Raw genomic sequence first — 27,755 nt, forward strand, 5'->3', positions numbered from 1 at the left:
ACTAATAATTTGTTAATTTATCTAATTTATTGTCAAATAATAATTTATTTAAAAATAAAGGAGAAACATGTAGAGAAGAATCACCCTTCTCACTTGAATCCATACAGCAGACTTTGGTCCGTCCTTCCTGTGTGTGTGTGTGTAACTGGCTGTACTCCAAGGAGTTAAAAACAGCAGGCTTTGTGACAGAGTCATGGGCCACCACAGCTTTCTTATAACAGAAGCTATCTTTAGCACAGCTTGTTAAAATAAGGACAAATGCGCCCGGCCTGTTTCATATTTTGCTCTTACCATTTTTAAATTCTCAGAACAGTTGATTTTTATCAGACAAGCATTAAGTGCTGATAGTTTGTGTTTCAGTAAGAAGCTGAAATACAAATCTTTTTCAGACATTCAGAGCGATCGTAAATCTATTTTTGACTGAATTGGTGTAGGTCTCGATAAAGCCACAGATGAAGGGTGCAGATTTTAATGGCGACGGTGGTTTTAAATCATCAGGCTCCAGAGACTCTGGAGCCAATCTGACCCATATTCTATAAATGGATATGAATTATTATCATTAAAATATTAAAACAAACATGTTCAGGGTGTGCACTTGCAACTATAAAAGAATTTACATGCCTGGTTTATCAAGCTTGCAAAAGTCTGTGGTTATGTTACATATGTTTTAAATATTGACTTTTCACTGTTTAGCATAATACAGTGATGCTTGAAAGGATGTGAACACTGTAGGGTTTGGAATTATTCTTGTACTAAATGTTTAAGTAAACCTATAAAATCGAAATGCCAGAATAAACTCATAAGAAGAATAAATGATTTACACACCTGATTCTACTTACCTACATGGTTAAACCAGTAGAGCTTACATTTATCTGACACTTTTCTCCAAAGCAACTTACAGGGTTAGGGTAACAAGTATTTACCCATTTATACAGATGGGTTATTTTACTGGAGCAATTTAGGGGAAGTAAGTTGCTCAAGGGTACTACAGCCAGAGGTGGGGATTAAACCTGCAACCTTTGGATCCAAAGGCAGCAGCTCACCCACCACACTACCAACTGTCCCACCCGCAGGCTTCACTTTTTTTTACACCTGCACTACTTGCGTGTTTCTACTACATACATGATTTCCTCTTAAGCAACATATGGAATTGGTCATTACACATTTACATTTATATTTACATTTATTCATTTAGCAGACGCTTTTCTCCAAAGCGCCGTGCATCTCAGGAAAAATACAATTTCTACATTACATTAAGAGAAAGATACATGGCTGCAGACGTATGTTACCTAAGTGAACCTAGTTTGTTTCTTTCCACTTGATGCACTGATTTTTAAGACTAAGGTACACAAACAAACAATCACATACAATGTTGGAGTAATGGCTGTGTAAAGGCCTATTTGGGGAAGATCATGAAGTTACAGTGCATGAACATTTACACCACACAAGGTGGAGAGATCTTGGGAGAAATGGGTCCGGAAAAGGTAAGTTTTCAGACCCTTCTTGAATGTAGACAAAGTTTCTGCAGTTCTGAGTGGGAGGGGAAGGTCATTCCACCATAATGGAGCCAGAACCGACAACCTCCGTGCTTTACCTTTCGTGCGGAGGCCCACCAAGTGAGCAGAAGTAGACGAGCGAAGGTGATCAAGACCTGTAAATAGCTGGGAGCAGTTTTATTGATGTATTTTTTAGACAATAACCAGGGTCTTGAATAGGTCTACACACCTATTATGTCATATAAGAAACACTGATTCTCATTAAATCACCATTTCCTGGTAAACATAAGGAAGACAATGGGTTCACATACTTTCAAGCACAAACTATATATGGTAACTAACAATATGTAACATAATATATACGTAACTAATATTTAATTGATTGAAGTTGCACCATTTATCGAATTTTTAAACTTATTTTGTTTTTCTTGTAACTACCAAAAGCTTATGTTGTCCTGAAGGATTGAATATATTTTTTTTTTCCAATATTACATTCCATTAATTTTTCCTGATACTACACAGCATGATGTGAAAAACTGAAATGAAACATTTCCAGATTGTTTTAATTGCTTTAGTCTTGATTCTTTCTTGATATATTTAACCAAGCAGAATATAGCCTTGCAGAATATACATATATTTCAAACTAAATTTCTTTTGAAAATTGAACTCAATTCAACTGCTGATGAAATCTATTTTATTTTATTGTATTTTATTTTATTTAGTTTTTTTTATTTTATTTTATAAGCAATACGCTTAGTTAATAATTAAAAAAAGTTTGTCCTCTAGATTATGTTTGCTCATGGAGCACTGTAAAATTACCCAAAGTAATTCAGTCAGTTTTGATAATGACTGTTCTTTGACTACCCTTAGCTGTTTCTAGTTCACTGAAAAATTTCAGCCTGAGGAGTATTAGTTTTTTTGACCCAAGAAATAAAATTTTCTCATACTATTTCTGGTTCGATTTAAAACGAAAAAGTTTAGGGAAAAGTTTTATATTCTTTACAACTCTGAGATATTCATTCACTTAGAAGATTTCAGAACTTTCACCCTGTTTAAAATGAACCAAAGACTGGTTGATTACCTACATAGTAATGGAGTAACTCACCACATGTTGCCAAGTAATGTCCCTAAGAGAGAACATGTCAAAACAGAAGAGGAGGACCTTTGAGACCAGTCCTTATGAGAATCCATACTTGTCTTTGTTGAAGTTGGAGCATGTCTCACTTAACTGTGCGAACTGTCAAAAAAGTATGATTTAATCTAGGAGCACTAACAATCCTGTTAGACCAAGGAGTTTGTGTCAGAGACTGACCTTTGATGAAAAATTTTGCGTGCACAAATAATTATAATAATATTCTTACGGTGGGGGGTGTGGTGGCGCAGTGGGTTGGACCACAGTCCTGCTCTCCAGTGGGTCTGGGGTTCGAGTCCCGCTTGGGGTGCCTTGCGGCGGACTGGCATCCCGTCCTGGGTATGTCCCCTTCCCCCTCCGGCCTTACGCCCTGTGTTGCCGGGTAGGCTCCGGTTCCCCGTGACCCCGTATGGGACAAGCGGTTCTGAAAATGTGTGTGTGTGTGTATTCTTACAGTGTGTGTAATTAACCCCCTTGACAAGTGCTGTCTAAATACCTGACAAGGCATGAAACTTGATTATACTTTTCAGGAAGTTGTTGATATTGAAGTAAGGCACAACTTGATGGACAACAGTATTCTTTAGGGTCTATGAGGAAAAAGTCAGGTATAGGTCCGAACATATGTTCAGCACACAGAGTACAAATGAACTTTCTTAAGAGGGTACTTAATGGCAATGAATTTTAAGGTGTTGGGCAAATTGTGTTTTACTATAAATTTGTTTATAGTCGCTGGAACTCTGCTATACTTTCAGATGTTGGATGAAGTAGTGAAACTGACAGCTTGAAGCATGTAATTAGCCTTCATCGAATTGGACTGATGAGAGAACCACAGTTTAACAGCTTTCAAAGTTTAAAAAAAAAAAAGATTTTTTTAGAGGGTGTCAAAGTTTATGTAATGTGTTAATGTAGTGTAATCTCTCTATACCTTCCATAAAATGTTTTTTTGCGAGTTCTGCGCACTTGGGTTTGCAGAAAAAAAATGGATGTTAATACTTAATGTCCAAGCAAATTCCACGAAAATTTATTTTTACTAATAATATCTTAGAAATAAAATGTGGTTTCTTTCTTATGAAAATCTTTATGGGAGAAAAAATATGACCTTCCTAAATTGTTTGCCCTTGCCGGAACAAAGCCAGTAAAATGCTAGCCAAATGCTGAGGTCCTAAATCAATTTAAGTAAAGCTTGTATGACAGAATGCTGGCAGTGTGTTACAATAGTTAAACAGTCGGTCCTTAAATCACCCAAGAAATGTAACCTTTGTAACCTTCTTTTTGATACCTGAGTACTTTAATATTCTTTTTGCAATGGACAAAAGGCAGTGGAGTACATTGCTTGTGTGACTTCCCTTTCACAGTCTAAAAATAGAGACCACTTCCACACACCTATAAAACAACGATTCATCACCACCAGGGTCTCAGTGAATGGAACTTACTTACTGTGGTCTAGACAATACTCAAGCCCAAGTCCAGTTGAGTGTAGTATATGTTATGACCCGTTTCACATACATCCCACTGGTGCTCAGTGATTGATTTGCAAGAGCCCTGTGAGGGATATGTTTTATCAGGCTGAGAGGATGCCTATCAAGTGTTTCCGGTCCTTTCAGCTTCCCAAGCTAAAAAAGAGCTGCCCCATATTGTACTACCATTACATCCCTGAGACAGCTTCCTTTACTAAGGGTCTGGAAGGTCCTTCATCCAACAGATGTGACTGTCTGTCCAAGGATGTCAGTGTTATGGTCAATTTAAGAGAAAGAATTCCTACCCATTGCAGCTTGTCATGGCAAAGATGCACTAATTCCCTACAGGACTAGAACTAGAGCAACGATTTTGAAATAAATGTTGAAATAAAAACTTTTTACCACTGCTTATATACTGTAACTGGCTAAACAAATATGCTTGGCCCAAGCAATTCAGCTACTGTAAGGAGAGGTGATGAAATAATACAGGAGGAAAGTTTTGGGGGAGTAAGGGGTAGATTGTGCAAGACAAACATAACAATGCTAAGAAGCACAGATCTTAGAAATGAACTATCCCACACATAAAAAAAACACATCAATCATGTGTTGAAGATGGTGTATCAGTAATTTGTGGTTTTTCAGTTAGAAAGTTATGTCTAAAGCAGTTTCTGAATTTATGAGGTCATAAATGAGATCAGGGCAGCATGACTTTCCACAAATCAAATTGTTATCCTTAGAGACGCATGATTACAAAAAGAAATAATAATAAATACATAAATGATAAATTAAGGATAGGAAAGGAACCAAGTTGTATCCTTAAATGTAGCTGACATGAAGTGTGGAAAAAAAAAAAAAAATGTTTTTTCAGTTGTGAAACAGGTCTTATAGTCATGAAATTCTCTGATGAGATTTCCATTTTCCACAGTCACGGAACAGGCATGTTATGTCCACAGTTCTCCGAAATGTCTGTTTTTTCAAGTTTCTATATTCCTTGGAGTTCAAGCTGTGATGTGTTTTGCCAATTGTGTTTCTGAATTGCACAGTATTTTTTACAATCCTCTAGAGCCTATACAAGGAAATTTCACCAAACAGATATTTCATGCCATTATTACCTCATCTGACTGCAAAAATATAAATCCAACTGATATGCTGTTGCTGGTAGGTTTCTTGAAAGAACCAAATGACTGTGAGATTGGTATGAGATTCACTGAGCTTCATGTAACTGCAACAACAAACTTCCATGTGCCTTTCATGTTTTAATTGTGTAATTTGCCAATTTGTAACACATGGATAAATATGGACTGGCTGTCTGGTGGCCTTGCCTTCATGGCTCCTGAACAGGAACTGGGACCATCCCTTGTCTGTCAGCGGCAGGAGGTCCGCACCTTTGACAGCAAGGCGCCATGAGTGACATATCAAATGACAGCATTTTAATCATGTTTCAAAATATGGTAATCATTCCATGAAACAGATAGGTGCCTTGGAAGCCGGTGGCAAACTAAGGACTTGCTCTCAACAGGGTGTAATACAGCAACATACAGACACCCCTCAACTTCCGCAAATTTGACTTGCGTAAATTCGAATTTCCGTAAAAAATTCCCGGCATACACATTATGTAGGGATAGAGCTTTTATTTCGTGCAAAACTTCTGAAATATGTTAAGCGCAAGTAGGCATAGCCAGGCAAGGCAGGAAGCTGCATCTTCCCAGTTCTCGTGTGTGTGTGTGTGTGTGTGTGTGTGTGTGTGTGTGTGTGAATGGTGGGGAGGAGAATGTAACAAAGGTAACTTTTGACTTACGTAAGGGGTTGAAGAACGGTCTATTTGCGTAAGTCGAGGACAGTCTCTATTGCAGAAAATGAATGGTGCATTTTCTAAGTAATGGCACAATGGTTTGGAGGAGACCCAGGGGCTCTATTCTTCATGCTGGCAGGACATGCCCAAAGTGTGGTCCGCAATCAGAATTCTAAATTTATCAGTTTAATGGTTTGCCAAATTGTTCCCAGGCACTTTTGCTCTGCTTGCAGGCAGGGATCAAGGCGGCACATAATCGGATTCCACTCTCTTTATCTCTCTGACATGAAGGAGAAACACGGGGTCTTCTGGTTCCATCTCTCCTTGCCACAGCCCTCGTAGTTTTCTCTCCGTTCAGAAGGTCAAACCTGCAGTTGACGCATGCTACTTTTTGGAGGTGGTGGGAGGGACAGGAGGTTATCAGTGCAACCTTGAATAACCCCTCTGAAAATGTGCTCTGCTTTTTATATATTTATTTTTCCCTTGTGTTTATCTGCACTGCAAGTTTCTTGAAATGAGGAAGCTCATCAGGCAAGCTGCAGTTCACATGGAAGGTCAGAGAAATCCACCATGTGTTTAAAATGAACTTTTTAGAGCAGTGAAGGAAAAAAGTTTGATTCCATTTCATCTCATGGAAGGGGTGAGTAAATATATTTAATACATGCTTTAATTTGGTGGTGTCATGTGTCTCATAACCTTTAGAGAGAACATCATCAGCAGTCTTGATGAAGACAAATTGTACATATGGAATTTCTGGGGTGTTTGAAATGCTCTTTCTGTTTGGTTAGCTCTGTGAGGACATGTGGAGGGATATTTGGCAACATATTTGATTCTCTGCCCTGTGTGTCTCTATGGATATCCAGTGAAAGAAGGTATGACACCTGAGCACTCAAACTATGTGCAGCTATTTGGGTGGAGTTTAGGCCTGGAGAAAATGGAGCTCATGCACACAGTGATCATAATCTGCACTAATACAGCAATGGAAAAAATAACAACTCTGGAATTCTGGCTTGGTATCCTCGATTGTGCAACAGGCTGCTTATGGATAATCGAAGTTATTTACCATATTAAATGGTAAACAATAAATATGTCTCCTGCTAATAGTGACATTCTTTTTATTGTTTCTTCTGGTATTTTTGCCAACGAGGAGATTACAGAACCACGCTGAAAGAGATCCTTTGTTCCATTCTTCCTTGCCTTTCTTTTTATTTCTGAGTCAGCTCATAATCCTTGATGCACTGGCTTCACACACACCGTATATTATTTTCATAGTATTTCCTGAAATTCTTACTGTTTTAGTTTCAAATTTAATTGAAAAATATTAAGTCTATGCAATATATACCTTAAAATTTTTGAGAAGTGCACAGCACGCAATCCATGTGTTATAAGTTCTACTGTAAGTGAATACATTGTGAATGACAGTCTCTGAATGACTAAATACATGTACATAATATAATGTGATAACAGATCCAGACATTGTGAGGGAAAGAATGTCCCTCTAAGTTTTCAGATAATTGTTGGAATTTTTCTTCAATTTTAAGTGATTATATGACTTTTTTCGTTACGTGTCAATAAACTAACAAAACCTCAGGGATAAGTGTCTCAAGTTGGAAGGCTTTATTTCAGCCTTTGATTATTCAAAAAGCTCTGCCCAGGCTTCCACTTGCATATGTATTTTGGCAGAATGAAGGCAGAGGAATAAACCACAGGAGACATACTTGAGCTGCATACCTCCTTTCCCCTGCCAAATGCCAAAGGTAAGTACAAAAGTCAGGATTGATACAACCGTTGACCTCAGTTCTGTACACAGTTTGTTTTGTCTTCTCTGTTCCTTTCTTTGGTGCAAGGTCCAGCTGTGGTCCACTGGCTTTGTGTGAGACGTTCTGTTCTCTGTTCCATCCAGCTCCTTTACTCTGGTTTACCTTTCTCCATCAGGAAGCCCCAGATTCATTTTCACCTTCTGGACATGAAACTTTCCTATGCATCTGCATATACCCTTACTTCCCTCTTAAGGCCAACAAATAGTTTCCCCAAAACCATTGACTCTGTTCACTTAATCTACTCTACTAGGCTCTAACTTTTTTCAACCAATTCAATGGCCTCTTTTCCAAACAAAACAAAAGTGCAGATCACAGTGACGGACAAGTCTTTGAGTGGCAAAAAAGTTACTGCTTCTCAAATTGGTCATTGTGACACCAAAGGAGAAAATGCTGACTCTGTGTTGTCCCACCCTGACTTTGATAAATGGTTTCAGATTGAAACAGACGTTACTGATCTACTTCAAAAATCCAGGGATGTTCACAGCTGCTTTGGCTGATGCAACTGATAAAGGCTGAATCGACTTTATGGAAAAGTTGACATTGAAGAGTCGTGAAGAGCCAAGGAAGATGCAAAAAAGGTATTAAAGGAATGAGCTATGCACATCAAAGCCAAGGAGATCTTGAACATGTATGCAGTGCCTGCAGCAACACATTGTGCTGGTCAAGGGTCAGAAAGAGAGGAAGGAGAAAAAAAGGATATTTTAATTTGTTGTGATGAGACATCTCTTCTATATAGAAGAATCAGAGGATATAATTGCATGAAGGGTGTGCAGAGTTGGGAAATAATCCTGCATTAAATTAGGAGAGCTTCCTCAGATGGTTTGAGCTGACGAAAGAAACCTTGGCTGCCAGAGAGCCTTCGTGATGAACACAGCATACCGCAGCATCAGCAGAGTCAGAAAGTGGGATATTTTTTCCGCCTTTATCTCAAAAGACTTTGCTATGGCCAGCACGGCCTTCACTGCAACTTCCAGTTCAGAATGAGATTAGGAGAATTCTGCCTGAAAAAGTGATTAATGTGTTTCTTGTGGAAGCAGGGAGCCTCAAGCCAAGTACTGACCATCCACATGATTCAAAGAAACCACTGGTGCTTTCAAGATAATGTTTAATACTTCTGGCAAACGTGGTAGATATATGGACATGTTAGAACAGGGTACCTTTCATCCACAGCATTATGTTAAAAATGGGCTGGGAAGGCCTACCAGGATCAAACTGTAAGTGGACCTCCAGCGACTGCCTGGAACGGGGCCCATGAAATAACCTTCAAGGTCATTTGTTTTGTTCCAGAAAATCCAAGCTTCATTGAAGGAACCAAGGAGGATCATCAATCCTGGAGTGGTGCAGTATGATTATGAGCCCTTGAAACAGATGGACAAATGGACTGCTTGGAGAACCCATGTGGACCTCCTGACAGCACCCAGTTTGTCATCTGTAGTGGCCTGTGCCAGCAGCAGCATGCCAGAATCTGATTTCATCTGGCTCTTTGTTTCCCTGTGGAGGGACAAGGTGTACTTACTTACCAAAAATTTTATTACTCCTCTCATGCATTTCAAAAATGTCATCCTAAGTGAATAATTGTTATATTTCTCTCAGCAATGCATTAGGTAAGCAGGAATTGCTGATTTATCTTTAGATCTCTAGGTTGATCTGCCTGCTGACAAGAGATATCCATTTTCTCATGTGCGCTGCTACTGAGTTTTCCTGTGTTGACATTTAAATGGAAAAATAAAAGGTCAGTCAGCTGCTGCCTGAATTGAATGCATTTATAAAGTTATATGAATATATGATCATCAAACTGTCTGTTACTTATATTGTCATTTAAAACTGCAATGATTGCTCTGTATAATTTTTAAAAGCACATTAAACATTTATATATATAATATGTCAAAAGATATGAATTTAAAGAATTAGAAAAGATTAATGAAATCTGAAATTTAGCTGAGATATTTCTAAAACTATTTAAGTGTATTCATTTTTGTAGGAAACACTGAGGAATCGTAGTAAAACTTATTTTATTCCAAACACTTTTTCGCAAACTGTTTTCTGAAAATCTGTTAAAATGTATTTCTATAAATCTTCAAAGCTGTAACTGAGATCTTAAACAATGGTGTATGAATAGCAGCAATACTGAAATCCTCATGTCCAAGCCATTTGGATCTGTCAGCCACAGGCAGTACTACGTTGTTGTGAGAATGACATCTCCTTGCTTAAAGTCATCACTGACACACTAAACTGAACAGACAGAACAGGCAGGAATCAGCACAGAATTCAAACTGGTAATGATAGTCAACTGAATTTATCTCCTTTCAGTGGCTGGGTGCCCCTTCGTCTGCCTCCTATGTACCTGAGTTGCTGCCGTCATCGCCCTTATGTTGCAAAGGGACCTGAAAAATTTTCTCTATAACTTTTTCCAGATCTTCAGTCTTGGAGTTCATTGCTTCACAACCCATGTCCACTCCATTACGAGAGCGCATGCACAAGCAAAGCAAAACCAGAGTGCTCCATAAAGAAGCTTCGCAGCTCAAGCAGACTTCAGTTAGCAGTGAATGACAATCTTTCTGTCAAACCACGGGGAGCTGGAACCAAACACAATTGCTTGCTGCTTTTTTATCCAATCAGTGACAAAGGACGAGACTCAAGAGTTCCTTTATCGACATATAAATGTAAAATCTAGTTTATTTTCCATCATTTTTTTTCTGCCAAGCATTCACCAGTTGATCTGAAGATAATGTCAAGAAAAGTCAGGAATTATGTTGCAAAGGGACCTGAAAAATTCATTTTGCCTCTATCAAGACCAAGACATTTAAAAAATGCATAGACCTATACATGATCAGTAAATGGTTGAAGTCAAAGCAAACTTCTATGTTGGAAACCATCTTTTTCGTCTAACAGTTGAGACAGTGTACATCAGCAAGTTTCAACATGTAAAAGACATATGGTCTTGGGTTATTGTCTTTTCAGCCTGTATATCTTTCCACTAATGGACTCAATATTATGGAATGTGGCTGACCATTAGTCTATTGACATAATGTTATCCATTCTGCTTTCCAAAATCTATCCAGCTTGTCTAGATTTATGTTGAGATATTCACATCTTGTGTAATGTGCAGTCATGATGGAAGGTGTCATGACAGAAATATCTGGGCGTATTCACATGGGAACTGTTTGAGTTTCATGAGTGGGCCGCCCCTATTATTGTTTCTGCATGCTGGTAGTGTAGGAAAAACAAATGCCATTTGCTGTGTGGAATTGCATGCAGCTGAGTGCCAAAGCAAAAGCAGAGGAGAGATCAGGTTTATAAATTTATCAGCATACATCTCCTGATTTGGTTTCAAATTAAGAAAAAATTGTGATAGAACTCCAGATATCACCAATGTAGATGTTCAAGGACAAGAACGTTTAGAAGACAGTACTTCATAGTATTCTACATTTCATTATATCACAGTTTGTTCTGTCTTACTAAGGTTGGATCTCCTGACGCTCATACTTCATTTATATGATGATAATAATGAACATGGACACTTGACTTCCACGTAGACTGAGTAAGAGCAGAATCCACATCTTTAAAGTACAGAAGCAAAAGTACTATCTACTGCGCCACAGTGTCACCCAATAACAATAATAATAATAATAATAATAATAATGAGGGGGGTGCGGTGGTGCAGCGGGTTTGGCCTGTGCCTGCTGTCTGGGGGGTCTGGGGTGTCTGGGGTTCGAGTCCCGCTTGGGGTGCCCAGCAACAGACTGGTATCACGTCCTAGGTGTATTCCCTTCCCCTCCAGTCTTGCGCTCTGTTTTGCCGGGTTAGGCTCTGGTTCGCCGCGACCCTGCTTGGAATAAGGGGTTTCAGTCAATGTGTGAGTCTCAATAATAATAATAATAATAATAACAATAATCTCCAAAAAAGTATATAGCCTTTTTGTCTTCTAGCAGATGCATCCTGTGGTTGCTGTAAGAAAACCGGATTTCCAGCCCCTACGTTGAATTGCTTTCCTGCCAGGTTCAGGGTTTTTTTTTTTCCCCAGATGAACAAACTTTTTTTTGTTCCACACATAAATTTGCAGTTTCTGGGAAAATGGATGTAACATCTGCAAGGGAACAGTGTTGCTGTCATCATAGGTCCTTTGGCTACAGGAGGTACTGCGACAGGCCTTGGAGTAGCTCTCACACCTCCATCAGGAGGTGCCCGCTGCAATGTCTCTGTCACTGGAGCTCAAAACCACCAGCCCAGCAGACTAAACAGCCCTGGCCGCTTTCACCTCATGGTCAATAGTGCACAGCATGAGGCTAACATGACTACACTGGTAAAAAGAACCAACCGAAGTCTTGCATAAATTAATGCAGCTTGGAAACAGGTTAATTTCAGTCTGAATGCATCACCAAAGGATATTTTTAGGAGTTCAGAAGCTGTGCCAAAAATCATTCAAAGCCTTTGAAGATTTAGTGAAAGCTAAATGACAGTGATGGACTTTATGAGATAATCCTTCCAGTTCTAAATGAGGTCTCAATTTTCTGTGCTATATGAATAAGTGACAGCAGTGTCAGTTACCTTGGAGAAAAAGGTGTGTGGGCTGATAACACTACACAGTTTATTGGAAGTTGCTTTGGAGAAAAGCATCTGCTAAATAAATAAATGTAAATGTAAATGTAAATGTAAATGTCCATGCTTTCCTTTAAAAGACACTGTGTCCCTAAAGTAAATAACAGAACCGCTAGAAGGAGAGCGCTAAAGTCAACGGGGTCCATGGCATTCTGTTGCTTTGGTGTCTAAAGTTGATTCTTCTTGCCAGTGTAACTTGCCTTTCACCCCAACAATTATATGCGATTCTGCTCAGTTACATCACTGATTTTTTGCAGAGGCAGTGTTTATTTTTTATCAAATTGTTCTGCAACCACAAAATCAAAGGTCATACATCAGCATGCTAATTAAAAGCTATGTTAGGTTTCTCTGCACTAAAGTAAAGTAAACAGTTAGGGTGCTCAGATAAACAGGAAAACACAACATACTGCAATATGTCCAAAACTGAGGCTGTGATTTCAAAGTGCAGATCTGAACTGTAAAACTCTGTGTAATCTGAACTGCAAGAACTGCAATATTTAGCCCTTAAATTTGTGTTTCTCTGATGCTGAAATGAGATTCTTTTTTTTCTCCCCTTCCCTCCAAAAAATGAAACTTTTTTTATTGAAAATTGTGCTGGAAAAGTATTCACATCTTGTCTGAGATAAGGTCCACTCCCCGATCCCTAATGCACACCAATGATGGTAGCGGGATAGTAGTAGGATAACCCCTCACTAACAGCTAGACCAAAATGATGAAAGCCAGAACTGGATTTGGTTTCTCTCGAATGTCAAAAGTTATACTCCCTACAACCTTCCTTATAATAAGAAAATAATATTCAAACAGAATTTTAAAAATGTATCACACATTTGTTTAAATTGAGCATTTAAATGTAGATATTTTACGTGTATATGTATTTATTTACACGTGTATTTTAAAGATCTATTCAGGTGGATGTAAACCGTTAAAAGAGCAGCATGGCATACAGTGCTTGCCCTTTGTTTCTTAAGTTGAAGTTCAGGTTCAAGTTTAGTTTATTCTCATAGGTACAAGTACCATGTACAAGTATCATGAAATTCTTCCTGAATGCTTTTCCACAGACTATGGACAAAGACATGTAGAAATACTGCACAAACAAAACAATGACAATGACAGTGATTAGTGCAACAGCAATAGCAATAAATAATGGTAACAGTAATAACATAATACCAGTTGACAGCCAGCGAACTCAGAACGAGAGAATGAGAATGCTTAAAGTGGCAGTGTAATTTACCAATGTGCTTGGGAGGAGCAGTCCAACTCTAGTTACTAAAGGTAGCTCATTGGTTAGTGTTGTATACTCTTACAGCAGTAGGGTAAAAGCTGTTCCTGTACCTAACAGTGCGGGTTCGAATAGACCTGAGCCGCTTTGCAGATGGCAGAGAAGAGAAAAGTGCCGGTGTGGGGTGACTACGATCTTTCATGATGACTATGATCTTTCTTACCCTGAATAGGTAGTTTCCTGTGAATGAAAGATGTAATTAAATAATTGGTAACAACAAATTGACAAAAGATAGATTTACTCTTTCAGCCAACACTTTTCTCCAAAGCAACTTCCAATGAACTCTGTGTAGCATTACCAGCTCACATACCTTATTCACCAAGGTGACTTACACTGCTAGATACACTGCTTACACTGGGTCACTCACCCATATATCAGTGGAACAGACTCTCTCTGTCATTCACACACTATGGCTGAACCTGAACAGCATGCCTTTGGAGTGTGGGAGGAAACCAGAACACCCACACAGCCATAGGGAGAACATGCAAACCCCACACAGACTGAGTGGGAATTGAACCCATGTCCTCTCGCACCACCCAGGTGCTGTGAAACAACAGCACTACTTGCTGTGCTGTCCATTGCATCTCAGAGAATAATACAATGAGTACATTACATCAACAGAAGTAGGGGTTTGGATGCAGACATATGATTTTAAAGCACAGTTAAATTGTCACATCCCACCATATGCATTAATATACATCAGTTGAGTAGCTGCATAAAGGTTTACCCATTATTCAACAATTTGCAATCACAGAATTATTGAACATAAAGATTTACATCATGCATTTTTCTTCCAAATCATTTGTACAATATGTTATTTAGAGGTATGGAAATGCAATTGACTTCTTAAATCATTGACTCCAATGTATTATTTCCACACATTTGCTCCAAAACTTGATTGTAACTGTTTTAAGACACTTTGATGTCCAAGAACTCTTATCAATACATTTCACTGTAAAAAGGAACAGAAAACTGAGAGTATTTGACTCTTTATATATAGAGTGTTGTATTTGTTCCGCAGCGACTATTTCTCCTTTATAAGACAATATGAAGATTTAAACTGCTGCAATTTTAGTAGCATATTTTTTTTACACTACCCAGATAACTAAAGATTGTTACTTTGTGAAATAACCATACTTTTTCTTTTGCCCTGTGCAAAAATAATTCAATAACTTGAAGCATGGTTTGGGTTCTTAATATTTCATTGGAATAAAATACATAATCAAATACTGAAGCATGGCATATCCATGATCTCAGTTTTGTCTGTGTTAGTGGAATGAATCAGAACTTTCGTTTAAATTTGCTTTCTGAGATAAACGCTTTATTTTTTTCCCCAACAATGTGTAAGTATGTATTTTCCAGTTACTGAATGACATACAGAGGGGGTGCGGTGGCACAGTGGCACAGTGGGTTGGACCGGGTCCTGCTCTCCGGTGGGTCTGAGGTTTGAGTCCCGCTTGAGGCACCTTGCGACGGACTGGCGTCCCGTCCTGGGTGTGTCCCCTTCTGCCCTGTGCTGCCAGATTAGGCTCTGGCTCCCTGCGATCCCGAATGGGACAAGCAGTTCAGAAAATGTGTGTGAATGACATACTGTATATAGACATGATTCCCCTTTTGCACTGAACTGCAGCAGTGCCATATTAGGAACACAACTGTTCACCTCATTCTGTTCTTTTGTCCAGTTTCGCGTCTCAATTTATGACACCATTTCTATGAGTCATGTAATGATTACATATGTTGCTGAAAATGACTTTTCCCCAAAGTCTTATATCACAGTGCATAAATATATAAGGGGAGTGCTGTCCAGCTCGACTCCTTTTTTAAAGTAATATTGAAAATTAGGAAACTGTTTCAGAAATAATTGATCTTCTCTACAAATAACTCCAGTATTAGTTGCCAAGAATCATCTTGACACTTTCAAAACCTCTGATGTGCAAAATATCTGAAGGATATCATATTTTACAGACTTTCTCCTCTTCTGTGTGTGAGTGACAGAGTGTGTTCCACTGATGTATGGATGAGTGACCCAGTGTAAGTAGGGTATCTAACAGTGTAAGTCACCGCAGTGAATAAGGTGTGTGGACTGGTAACACTACATAGAGTTCACTGGAAGTCACTTTGGAGAAAAGTGTCTGCTAAATAAAGAAATGTAAATGTAAGTGGAATAAGGCTTTGGATGTGAAAATCAAAACTACAAGATATTAATGACAGTTCATAACAGTTCAACCCCCCCCCAGAAAGCTCACACACCCTAGAAAGGATAGAAAAGGTGGATGAAGGCACAGCAAAGTGATCACATGTGCAAGCATGCAAGTCCTGTCACCAGACAGAGGTGGTGCACCTGTATATATTGCAAGAAAGGGATAGAATAGGGATAGAATATTTATGCCTTGTGCAGACATGTGCATTTGTGTACTGATGACTCACCTGTCTGCTTAGTTATGCCCTAGAACCCTTTCTTTTTTACAGCTTGGGAAAAAAAAAAAAAACCAAAAACAAACTGACAGGCAGAGTACATCTCATTAACCCCTAACTTCCAATTACATTTATGCCTTGACATGGTAAAAATGACAGGGTTAGTTCACTGCTGTCTAAGCAATACGAACACTATGCTCCACTTTGCATTGCGAATCTCACGAAGTACAGCTTCTTCTGCAAAACTGTACTGAAATACTAAAAATATAAGCTAAATGATCTGATCTGAAATGATCTTTTTAATTAGTTTTTTTTTTTTTTTTTTAACTGATGCTCCGTAGTTGTTAGTTTCAACTCAAACTGATTTTATTATTTATTTATTTTTTTGCTTGCACATTTCTCAACAGTAACTGTACACTTTCAGCCAAATTACCACTGCCTGCTACCAACACGGGACACTGAATATTCAACTGCAAAGTATGATAACTGCAGATGGTGTTCATTGTGATTTTAATAACCAGCAAAGCTGTAATCGAGAGAATTACACGTACAGGGCATATTACTGGCCATGATTCTTTAGTACCACATAGAACCCTGTCCTGGAAGCATTCCACAAGGTTCTTTGTCCATGCTGGTTTTACAGTTTCACACCATTTCTGATCATTTTTTGGCACCACAATCATTCCACAAACATTGTGTTCTATCTGAAAGGTGCTCTCGGCTTGAGAGTTGGGGTCTGTACAGGGCAGTGTAGTAAAGTAAAGGAAGTGTCATGTTTGTGCAACCTTTCTGATGTATCCATATAACTGGCATCAGGTACAAGGAGCCCAAGGATTAATTTCATCGCCTTGTTCCAAGTTCACAGGAGAACCCGGTATGGGCTTTAGCTGCTGTAGCTCATCCACTTCAAGGTTCAAGGTAGCATTCTAAGATATTCTTCTGTACATTGTAGTACTGAGCATTTCATCTTGCACTTCTATCTTTAACAGCCACATATGCATTATAAAGTGGCTGAAGGGTGGGGGTGGGGGTCGGGGGGGGGGTCATAAGTATAGTCTTTTTGCATGTTCACCAAAAATACTGACCATAAGTCTGCTATCAAATTAAAGTCAGAATAGTATTTCACATAAAGGTTGCAACCACAGATTAAAACATACAAGAATTAGATCTGAATTTTTTTCTAATCTGAGTAATCGCATGACAAGAAATGTTCACATTTCAATTTCAGAATTTTTCTTTCATTATAACTTCAAAGGAAGGGCCACTGGGCTCATCATATCCATCATAGCAGAAGACTGGGTGCCAGAGTTTTTATTCCTTTTTGAGAGACGATTAAAATCTCCTTGCACTCATCAGCTGGAACCAGCTGTGGTTACCCGTCTTCCAGTCCAAAGAGTGTCATCTGATGCCCGTTCGTGAGAGTGGGGGTGGGTGGAGTGAGAGAACTGGTAGACGTGGTGCAAGTGCCAAAGTTGGGAGAAGTGTACAAACACAAAAGTACATGTACCCAAGAGTGTTTTGCCTCCAGTCAAAACAGAACAGCTGGAACATTGAGTCCTGAGTTGTATGGTTCTCCCTGGCTCTCTCTGCATGGTTGGCATGGCTTTCTGAGCCCTGCATTTGAATTGACTCGGTGGATAGATTTACATTTATTTATTTAACAGACACTTTTCTCCAAGGAACACTATGTACTGTTATGAGCCCACACACCTTATTCACCAGGGTGACTTACACTGCTAGATACACTACTTACAATGGGTTACTCATCCATACATCAGTGGAACACACACACGCTCCCTGTCAGTCACACACACACACTATGCTTGAACCTGAACAACATGTCTTCGGACTGTGGATGGAGCACCAAGAGAAAACCCACTCAGACACAGGGAGAAGATGCAAATGCCTCACAGACTGAGCAGAGATCGAACCCACACCCTCTTGCACCATTCAGGTTCTGTGCGACAGCAGCGTTACTTGCTGTGCCACCATGCTGTCTGGATTTGAAAGGAACGTCACCGCTGCACCTTTTTAGGGATAATTTCTCAAGCAAAGTAAATGATGTGGGGGCATGGTGGTGCAGTGGGTTTGACTGGGTCCTGCTCTCTGTTGGGTCTGGGGTTCAAGTCCCACTTGGGGTGCCCTGTGATGGACTGGCATCCCATCCTGGGTGTGTCCCCTTCTCCTCCAGCCTTGCACCCTGTGTTGCCAGATTAGGCTCTAGCTCACCATGACCCAACTTGGGGTGTGTGTGTGTGTGTGTGTATACTCCATGTCAAAAATAAAATAAAAAGCTTAGATAAGAAACCTCAGCATCATCACTCATGTTTAAGTGATGTAATTTTCTGTGTATGTACAGCACGTATGTCCATTTAAAAGCATCACTTTTAATGCTATTATATATCTTAGTTTGTTCTTTCCTGCTCACATTGCCCTTTTTCTTTTTATCGGGATGACATAATGAATTGTACGCCATCAAGAGTCGTATTTATCAAAATGCCTGTATTCCAAATGAGATCAAAACAGCCCCAACATAAAAGCTAAGGGTTGTCGCGTTGAGACATAAAAACACCAGAACAGCTTGGGGTCACGGAGAAAATTGCTCTTGTCAAACAGCACCTGCAGTTTGCAGTACACACATCAGCCGTCATTAGCGAGGAAGGCATGACATAAAAAACATTGGTGCGACACTTGGTGCAGCTCACACAGAGGCAAAAACACTTTCCGGTTCTATGGGAGCACAGGCAACAAGCAAGCTGTTCATGAGAGATGGTAATATTTTTTGTGAATATACTGTATGTATAAGTGTTTGTAATGATCGCTTTGCTGATTAAGCAGAAAGGAAGTGATGCATGGAAACTGAATTTTGTGGCTATAAAATTGAACTGTGTCTTATGAAAGGAGCTGAGAAAGAAGCGGACATGCGATTGGACCGGGGTCCCTCACAATGTGGACTCATCGAATCACTGATGCACACACACACAGTGCATAGGCTCAATGTACTCTTTTCATAAAGTGTGTCAGCGTACATCTGCAGGGCGATCACCTTGACGGGCCTGTTTTACGCCAGCCTTGGTGCCTGACACCTGAATAGCTAACATTTTTTCTGTGGACACCTCATTCTGTCAGCTAAGGTGGTATGCAGGCCCCAACATTGACAACAAATCCCAGGCTTGGAGCCAAGAGCCATCAGTCTTTATTTAGGAGGCTCCGTTCATGCTCATGGCTGCAGCATGTTAAGTGATGTGGTTGACATTCGTAACAAAGTATACAAAGGGCCTCTGGGCATGGAGAATAATATTTACCCTCTCTAAGTGTGACGGTGCCAGGCTGTTGTTTTGTCTTACTCCATCTTTCCACTTTTAACCCTTTCTTTATTTACCCTCTACCAAAAGAGACAAAACAGAGTAAAACTCTGTCTATGAGAAATGTCTATTTCTATGAAAAAAAAAAAAAAACAAAATGTGTGCTGTCCAATTCAATTATGAAAAGTATGCAGATTCTAAAAAATTATTGCATTCTTTTACGGGACATTTTCCTGTATTACTTTGTTTTCTTCTAAACTTTTATTAACATGCCTGTAGCAATAGGTCTGCAGTTTATTTTTTCCTTATATAATTAGCCCCTAAATTTAACTCTGTTGCAGAAAACTTTTTTTTTGTTGCTTACAAGAGGACATAACTTGCTCTGGAATCATAAATCTCTGCCTTGTTTCAGTTCCCACCTACAAGCTCCACATAAAACAAACACAGTTGCATTCCATGTGCACTGTAATATCCCATCTATTGACTTTTAATGCATGCTTTAGCTAAATCTCAGGTTCCATGCGGTCAGACTAACCCTCCACCCAGACGTAACATATGGCCTGCCACATACTTTTGTTTTGTTTTCACTGTGACGGGCTACTGGAATAGAAAAAAAATAGGGCACCCATATATACATATAGCCTCACGCTGCATATTCCATATGCCTTGGGTTTAATGACACAAGCAGAACTAGCAATTAGAGTGTCAGCTGAGGCTGTGTCATGGATGCGGGCCTACTCTCCCCTTAAGCTCGACTTCTTCCAGAGCTTCACATTGCGCCCTTACTGCACGAGGGGCTGCCGCTGGAATGGAGGTGAAACCTGCCGCCGTTTTCCTCGGCCCGCTAATGTAGGCTGACGTACTGCTCGCCGTCCAGGCACCCTCAGGAGGGAGGTGAAATACGTTCTTGCAGCATTGTTCCCCTGGCGACACCCCGCAGGGAAAGCTCCCCAAAACTGTGGTGGGTGGGGTCTGATGTTATTTTAACTGCACCCAATTACCTCACACTTTTATTTAAGGGAAGTATATTTCAGTCGAGATAAAAGCTGTGAGTTGATGCAAACGCCAACGTGAAGGACCGATTTCGTGTTACCGCTTTTTACAGCGTTCATACTGAGAAGGGAAAAACAACTAACACTACCAGACCTATCTGCATTGTTTACATTTATTTCTCTAGCTGACACTTCACTCCAAAGCACTAACAATGTTAAGGTGTCTACAGTTAATGACCAATTCAGACAGCTGTTTTTTTTTTTTTTTTGTTACTGGAACAATTTTGGGGGAAAAAACCCTACTCAAGGGTACTACAGCAGTTGGTTGCATTCAAACCTGTGACCTTTGGGCCCAAAGGAAGCAACTCACTCCATCACGCTACCAGCTGTCCTGAGCAGTAGTGGAAAAAAATGCGGTAAGGGCCGAATGAGAAATAGGAAAGAGTTCAGAGGCTTCCAGGACCTCGAAAGGGAGTGCAGTGTTGTAACTCCAGGAAAATTAAACAGGGAGCCGCGGGTTCAATAAGTTGCCGAGATAAGGGGTCTGCTAAGTAAATCTGTACTTATAACTGTAACCACTTGTGTTTAAGAACTTTTCATGCTGTGCTGGAGAGGACCTTCACTTTTTGTTAAAGACCGTGAGTGTTAGTGTTTCAATTTTTTGTCCCCAACCTGCAGGAGATTGCAGCAGAAGTAGGATTACTGGGGATTTTACCAAGATGTAAATAACAGGCGTAAAACTCCCCTCGGAGGAAAAGTGGGCTTCAGTGCAAAAAAGAGAGATCCATCTGGCCAACGTACACGGAACAGAGGAACAACATGACCTTCATTCAAGAGCGCAGTGGGTTGCTTCACAGTGGCTTTCAAGAGCAGGAGCACTTTATACACAGTGAGAATTTAACTGCATGGATCCAAGAGCTACTTAAAAGCACCTAAAAAGTTGTGCGCATTTCTCAGAGGCGTATGCAAAACTGTCAGATTTCATTTACGTAACTGAATCTGAGAAATCTCATCTCTGGTCTCCAGGACGGGACTCCATGTGAGATATTTGTGAGTGAGAGCATTCCAGAGTAAGTATTAAAAACATGGCAGGCTGGCAGAGGAAGGTCTCACCTCCGAGCACTAAGATACATTCCCACAACGTGCCGAGGACTGCAGTGAACAATGATCGGAGTGTCTGTGGCATACTTCTGCCTAACCGCAGGAGGAGGAACTGATGGCAGGCTGGCTGAGCGGTATTAATAGGCATGCCTGTGGTTTGGGGGGCCACCTGTCCTCTCTGGCTTTCATGCATCATCGCTCACGTGCTGTTACGTGAAACTCATCGGTCCCGCAGACAACACATTGCACAGGTACATGTGCTCACCCTTGTCCTTCCTTTACCTTTGTCATTGATGTCATTTTCAGCATTTCTTTCATTTCTCAGTGTTATGATAGGGTACTTTATTATGAATAATATGTGAAAAATGCATCGTATGGTTTGTGTCATTAAGGACAGTGATAGAAGTGATATTTTACAGCAGATATGCTGGCTGCTGTTGGCATCTGTAGTGTTCACCATCCATGGAGACACATGCAAGAAAGAATCTGCTGTCTGAGGTTCCAATTGTCATAATAATGTAACCTAAGAGTAAGAGTGAGGAGGGAAAGGACCAGACTGGATTCTCAAGAATTATCAGTTGACACCTGATAAATGCCTATAGACCTACTGTTTAGTACGGAGAAATGATAGAATTTGAAGATTTCTCCACTGGTCTTTATCAACATTGTCTTCTTTCTGATCTTCTTTTTTTATTGTGCTTTCAGCAATGGAATGCAAGGTCCCTGGCCTTCGTCCTGCCTGGGTCTAAAACCAAAAAGCAATCTGTGTCCGGTGTCTGTTTTCCCCGCTGGGATTTGTTTTGCCATATTTTTTTTTTTTCTACAGCAGTCTTTCTGCTGAAGGTTTGTCCATTAATCTTGAGTGCAAAGTCAGCTCTTGGCCGGCTCTCAGGCTCACACTCTGTCTCTAATTGAACACACATAGTATGTTGAAAAATGCATAAAGCTGTCAGTATCTCAGATAAGGAAGAATCCACCTCATAGTTTAATCTCCACCTATGGTGCTGGTGGGTGGTTATGACTGATGTATTTTTATTTGTTCATTAGGACCTTTGAAAGGCTAGCCTTTCACCCTGTGCCCCCAGGATTGGCACTGGAGCATCGCAACCCTGATTTTTACAAGCACTTCACAGATGAAGACATTACAAGGTATTCCATCAAGGAGTAAATAAATAATTAAACATTTCTTATGCTTTGTGTTCTTTTCATGAAATGCAGATGATTAACTTTAAAAAACTCCAGATTAAGCAACCAAAATGGTAAAACCAAATGCTTAGCAGTAAAGCTGTACAGCTCTAAGTTCCGCATTGCTGGAAGGAAACTGAGTTTCAGGCACATTTGTACAAGACACCTCCTACCATGAGTCAAAACTCAGAGCCTACTTTGCCCTGGTTTGGACACTGATGCTGCTTCTTTTTAGATGCACAGAATGATGGGCAGTCCATGTAGAAATGGCTGTCATTTACTCGATTGTGTTGTCTTTGAGAGTCCAAGTCCTGCTCTTTCCCACGTTTCGGGTGGCTCTGTGAGACGTTTCGAGGAGTCGTGCTAAAACCCTGGTTGATTTTGAAGTCCTTCAGTACAGAAACTGAAGAAATGCTGGATTGTTGCTATAAAGTCCTGCTTTTGTCCATCTAAAGATTACTTTATCTAGAGCCTTCTGACTGATCCTATTACTGCCTCTCTCAAAAGTTTCTTTATTGTCATAGCTTAAGCAGAAATAAATAAATAATAACAGATCAAGTTCTGCACACAATGCCCTCTACTGGTCAGGAATAAAAACATTGAATATGGAACAGGAACCCTTCTCTGAATAATTAACAATCTAAAGAACCTGATGCAACTTGTGTTGTTAATACTACTGGCTTTCACTCCGCAGCACAGTAAGAGAGATACGTGGGCAATATTTCTGAAAATTAATACAGCCTCTCTTTGTCAATGAAAAAATGTTGCAGACATTGAAGTATAGACACTGGTGCTCTTTAAAATCCTTCCTGCCTTACATGGAAAATTCTCTATTTCCACCGGAGAGACAATATATTGCAGGTTCCTGAAAATGTGATATAATTTGTCTCAACCACTTTCCAAGGTGCAATTTCACATCATTTTGATTTGCCAGCACAGTTTCCCCAGTCCAGGCCCCGCCTGCCTCTCTTTACTGTAAACACTGGCTTTGCCCATCTCCTGTACCTCACACTGAGGTATCATTTTACTAGCATGATCAGTACAGGCCAAGGGATGTGAATTCTGTTCGGCTGACACCTCCACGCTTGGAGGCACCTCATCCAGGTCACAGCACAGCGAGGGGCCCTGAGGGCCTATGTTCCTAAGGAGGAAGGTTGGGGATGGAGGGGTGGGGACGGTAGATAAAGGGATCCAAGAGGTGTCAGCTGATGGATGGGAGTCTGAGAGAAGAGGTTAGAGACCCCTGGATTCCCTCCCAAACCACTGACCAGATGGTCATCCGGAATTACGCAAGGCCACCTCTCTGCCCTGGGAACTTGGCCTCGGGCCGGGGCTCAGACAGACAGCAGGAACTGGATGCAGAATGGGCTGCAGAGTCCGGTAGCGAGGCTTATCACCTTTCCAAATCATAAAATATTACAAGAAGGAGCCCCATGGGGTGTTGGGGCTCCACACACTGATACTCTGCATCACAAGCATTTCTCTCTGACTTAAACTGCCACCAGGACTGTCTTTCTTGACTATTCGGATTTGGAATTTGGACTTTTATTTCCCACCCATGAAAGCTAAGGCAGCTGAAGATTTGCATCCTTCAAAGATTTTTGGGCTTTTAGAAGTTGTTTTCACATGTCCTGTGCAGACTTTGTTCCACCATACATTTTGGAACATTTTGAAATCCATTTATGTTTATATTTATTCATGTAGACGTTTTTCTCCAAAGCAGCATACAAGGATTATTGTTTGCATCTGATGTCAGAAGGGCTGAACCTGGTGATGTGTCAGAGAAAGAATGATACCTTTGAGGAATTTGCTGTCAACTGGCCCATCCAGGGCAACATACCGTCAGAGTTCCATTTGTCATGTAATACATCATTGCGCGTGTAGTAATCACATTACTAATTTAGAGGAAGGAAAAAGCAAATCACAAAAATCCTCCCACTTCTTGAGCCAGGATGTTTTTGCAAGAATTTATTGCCTGCATGCTAAAATTCTGTTTGAAGTGCTGTTGTACTTCTATTTTTTATGTTGTTACCAGTGTTGGTGCATGACTTTGGCACAAAGTGGTGAACAATTTGGCTGCAGCTGGGACACTTGAGCTTAAAGGAAGTTTTCGACTCTGAGGCTTGAAGGCCTTCCAAGACGTCTGTAAACTCTTTTTTTTCCGAAATATATTTTTAGACCTTGTTTTTTAGCTATTTGCTGAAAGGTAGCTTCGGGAGTCAAAGAAGTCATCAAGTAATTTTTTTTTTCAGTTTATGATACTAAGTTTTGCAGCACCTCCCTACACATTAATTATTCTTAGCACTTCTCCTTCAAGAGAACATTTGATATGGATATGTGATCATATTTGTTCAGGAAGCTGGGTATTTGTTGGTTCCGGTGTAGCCATCAACCTGAGAGTCCTTAGCGGAGATGGTGAAAGAGATATTGCCTTACAAGGGAAAAGCAGAACCCCCAATTAACGGGACAGTGATGGACCACTGCTTTTTGCTTAGGGAGGAACTGGAGTTCTGAGCCAGTTTGTCTCAATGGAAACATGGCCCAGAGTGCCGGAGATGGCTGCCCAGAGATAGTTCACGTCACTGGTGATCCGCAAGGGATAGAGTGACACAGTAACACAACGCCTGGTGTTAGCAGGCATTGTCAAGCCAAGGGTGTGATGCTCAGAAGCTTCTGACAGTCACCAGACACGACCGCAGGATCAGAGCCCAGTCTGAGGTTTCTCACTGTAACGGAGAGATAGAGAGTGATACAAAGAGGAGATAGGATAACTCTCGGGCTTTTTGTGAGAGAACTGGCAGCTCATCAACAGACATAAATACTGCTTAAAATGCATCTTCCTGAAGTATCAACAGGGTAAAGTGGGACACCATCAAACATCTTGAGAACATGAGGAAGTTCTGTCTCAGGGGAAGTTGTGCAATGCGGTACAGCAAAGCTGTCCTAAATAAATTCCTGTTACCATACCCCAGATGTTCCTGTAAAACCAAATTGCACAATGCATTCTTCTTTTTTTTTTTTTTTGCAGTGTCCTTCAAAATGCAAGACAGTGCCACCTTTGGTAAATTTGCTGTAATTAAGGCTGCAAAAGTGCTTACTTGCCACCCACAGGGAAAAAAAAAAAAGGTGTAATTTTAAGCTGTGCATGTTGAAACTGAAATAGCGGCATTTTCGGACTCTGTTTAAGGAGCGAAGCTTTCACATGCCGTCCAGGGCGAGTGGCCTCCCTACCCCACAGGCACTGCTGCTGTGTGAGGGATTGGGGGCAGGGTGCTCCCCAGGGCCTGACAATACTCTGTCACCCTTAATGGCACGAGCTGTAATTATGGAAGGGAGAGGGGGTGTGTGGCTAACTGCAGGTCTCCCCGGGCTGCTCTGCGGTCTGGGAAACACTCCTCTCTTACACTCGGAGCCACACTGACAGACCCCCACGAAGACTCCCGAAGAGACATTGGCTGCCAGAATGAAGCATGGCTCCTCATAACATGCTCAGAATGAAACATGCATTTTCCAGCAAACGCTTCTGTGTTTCTGTGTTGCTGTGCACTCCATCGTGCTAATGACTGAGAAAACACTTTGTGAGCTTAGCTGCATCCACATCACTATACTAGATATTTTCTATATTGCCATATGATAAACATTTAGAGTTAGCAATTGTATATGTTCCTAAATCCCTATTCCTAGAACCCTAAATCCCAAATTGTATATATCCCTAAATTCTTGCCAAAAAGACTCTTGGAACTTCTTTTTGTTGTTGATTACTTGACTGTGATCACGCTTTCAGTGTCAGAGGCCCAAAATCTATTGAACCTGAGGAACCTGAACAGTGAACCAAAGGTCCCATGACAGAATTAAGTGCACTGGATATGATCTGAGGCCGTCCCTCCTGTAATGTTCAAGCTTCCTTGACAATTTGTCGGCAGATCCCCAGAGAAACAAGGCTTAAGGCCTTCGCCAATAGCAACCTTGCTAATGCATTTAACAAACGCATATGCGGAGGAAGTGAGTGTATTTCCATGGGCAAAGTTTCCTGGATGTTCACTTGGCACAATTCTCCCCTACTTGGTGCTGACAGTCGCCAGTAAGCAGTTATTTTAAATCTGAATTGTGATTTGAGTGGCACCCAGTCTCTTCATAGTTTGTTTAAATGGTAAAATTCACTTGAAAAAGTTGATAAAAGCTGCTCCGCATGCAAAACACAATACCTAAAATGGACACGTGTTGCGGTGGCTCAAAATAATTGTGCATGCTCAATAAATGGTAATGTTATACTGGCAGTGTTGACTTATGTTTAAATGCGCCCTCAACACCACTCATTTGAAAATAGTTTTTCAGCCACCAAACCCACCCTTACTTTTGCATCTGTTTACATTGTAGGAGGACTAACAGCCCTGACATATGTAACATTTGGTTGAATTTCACCATTTTTAATAGGGTTTACATTTATTTATTTATTCCTTTGTTTTTTAATTGATTTTCATTTTTATTATTATTTTTTCCTTGCAGCAAGGAGGACCTGAGAAACAAGTTGCATAAACCCCAGGCACATCTCTGCTTCACAGCACTCCGCAGAGAGAAAATAGTTCCCTCGCCCTCCTCGGCACACTGCCAGGGGCACTTGCTCCATGGTGTGTGTTTTGAGGACTGCCTTTCATAGGGGACGCACATGTACTGCTGAACAGCACACATGGACACACCAGAGCCTGGGGGAGGGCTGCTTCGCTGTCAGATCACCCATCTGCTCATGAGACAAAGTTACCCCTGTTCACTACACAATAGTACTGTCTAAAAGCATGGTATACATATTAAATTCCTTGCATGTCACCCTCATCCCCCAGTAACACTTTTAAACCAAAACTGTGTCCAAGGGTTAGGGTGACGCCTCCACAGTGACATTGTTTCTTGGCTTAGTTCAAGCACAGAAATGTCTTAACAAAAGACTAATAACGACGTAAGCCTAGACAGTGAATAAGAACACACAGGGTACAGTTAGTCATTAATCACCTGTCTGCCTATGCGTGAAGTATTTGCAAATACTCACGTGTCAGCCGTCACTGTTTACAATACCAAAAATAACTTTTTTCACTTGTGACGTGTGACACTTTTCAAAACGAAGGGGTGCTGACAGTTTTTTTTTTTTTCTCCCTCTACATGTCTTATTTATCGCGTTCTTTGTTTTATG

The sequence above is a fragment of the Scleropages formosus genome, chromosome 21 (assembly GCF_900964775.1).
Source record: "Scleropages formosus chromosome 21, fSclFor1.1, whole genome shotgun sequence".
In the NCBI taxonomy this organism is placed as follows: domain Eukaryota; kingdom Metazoa; phylum Chordata; class Actinopteri; order Osteoglossiformes; family Osteoglossidae; genus Scleropages; species Scleropages formosus.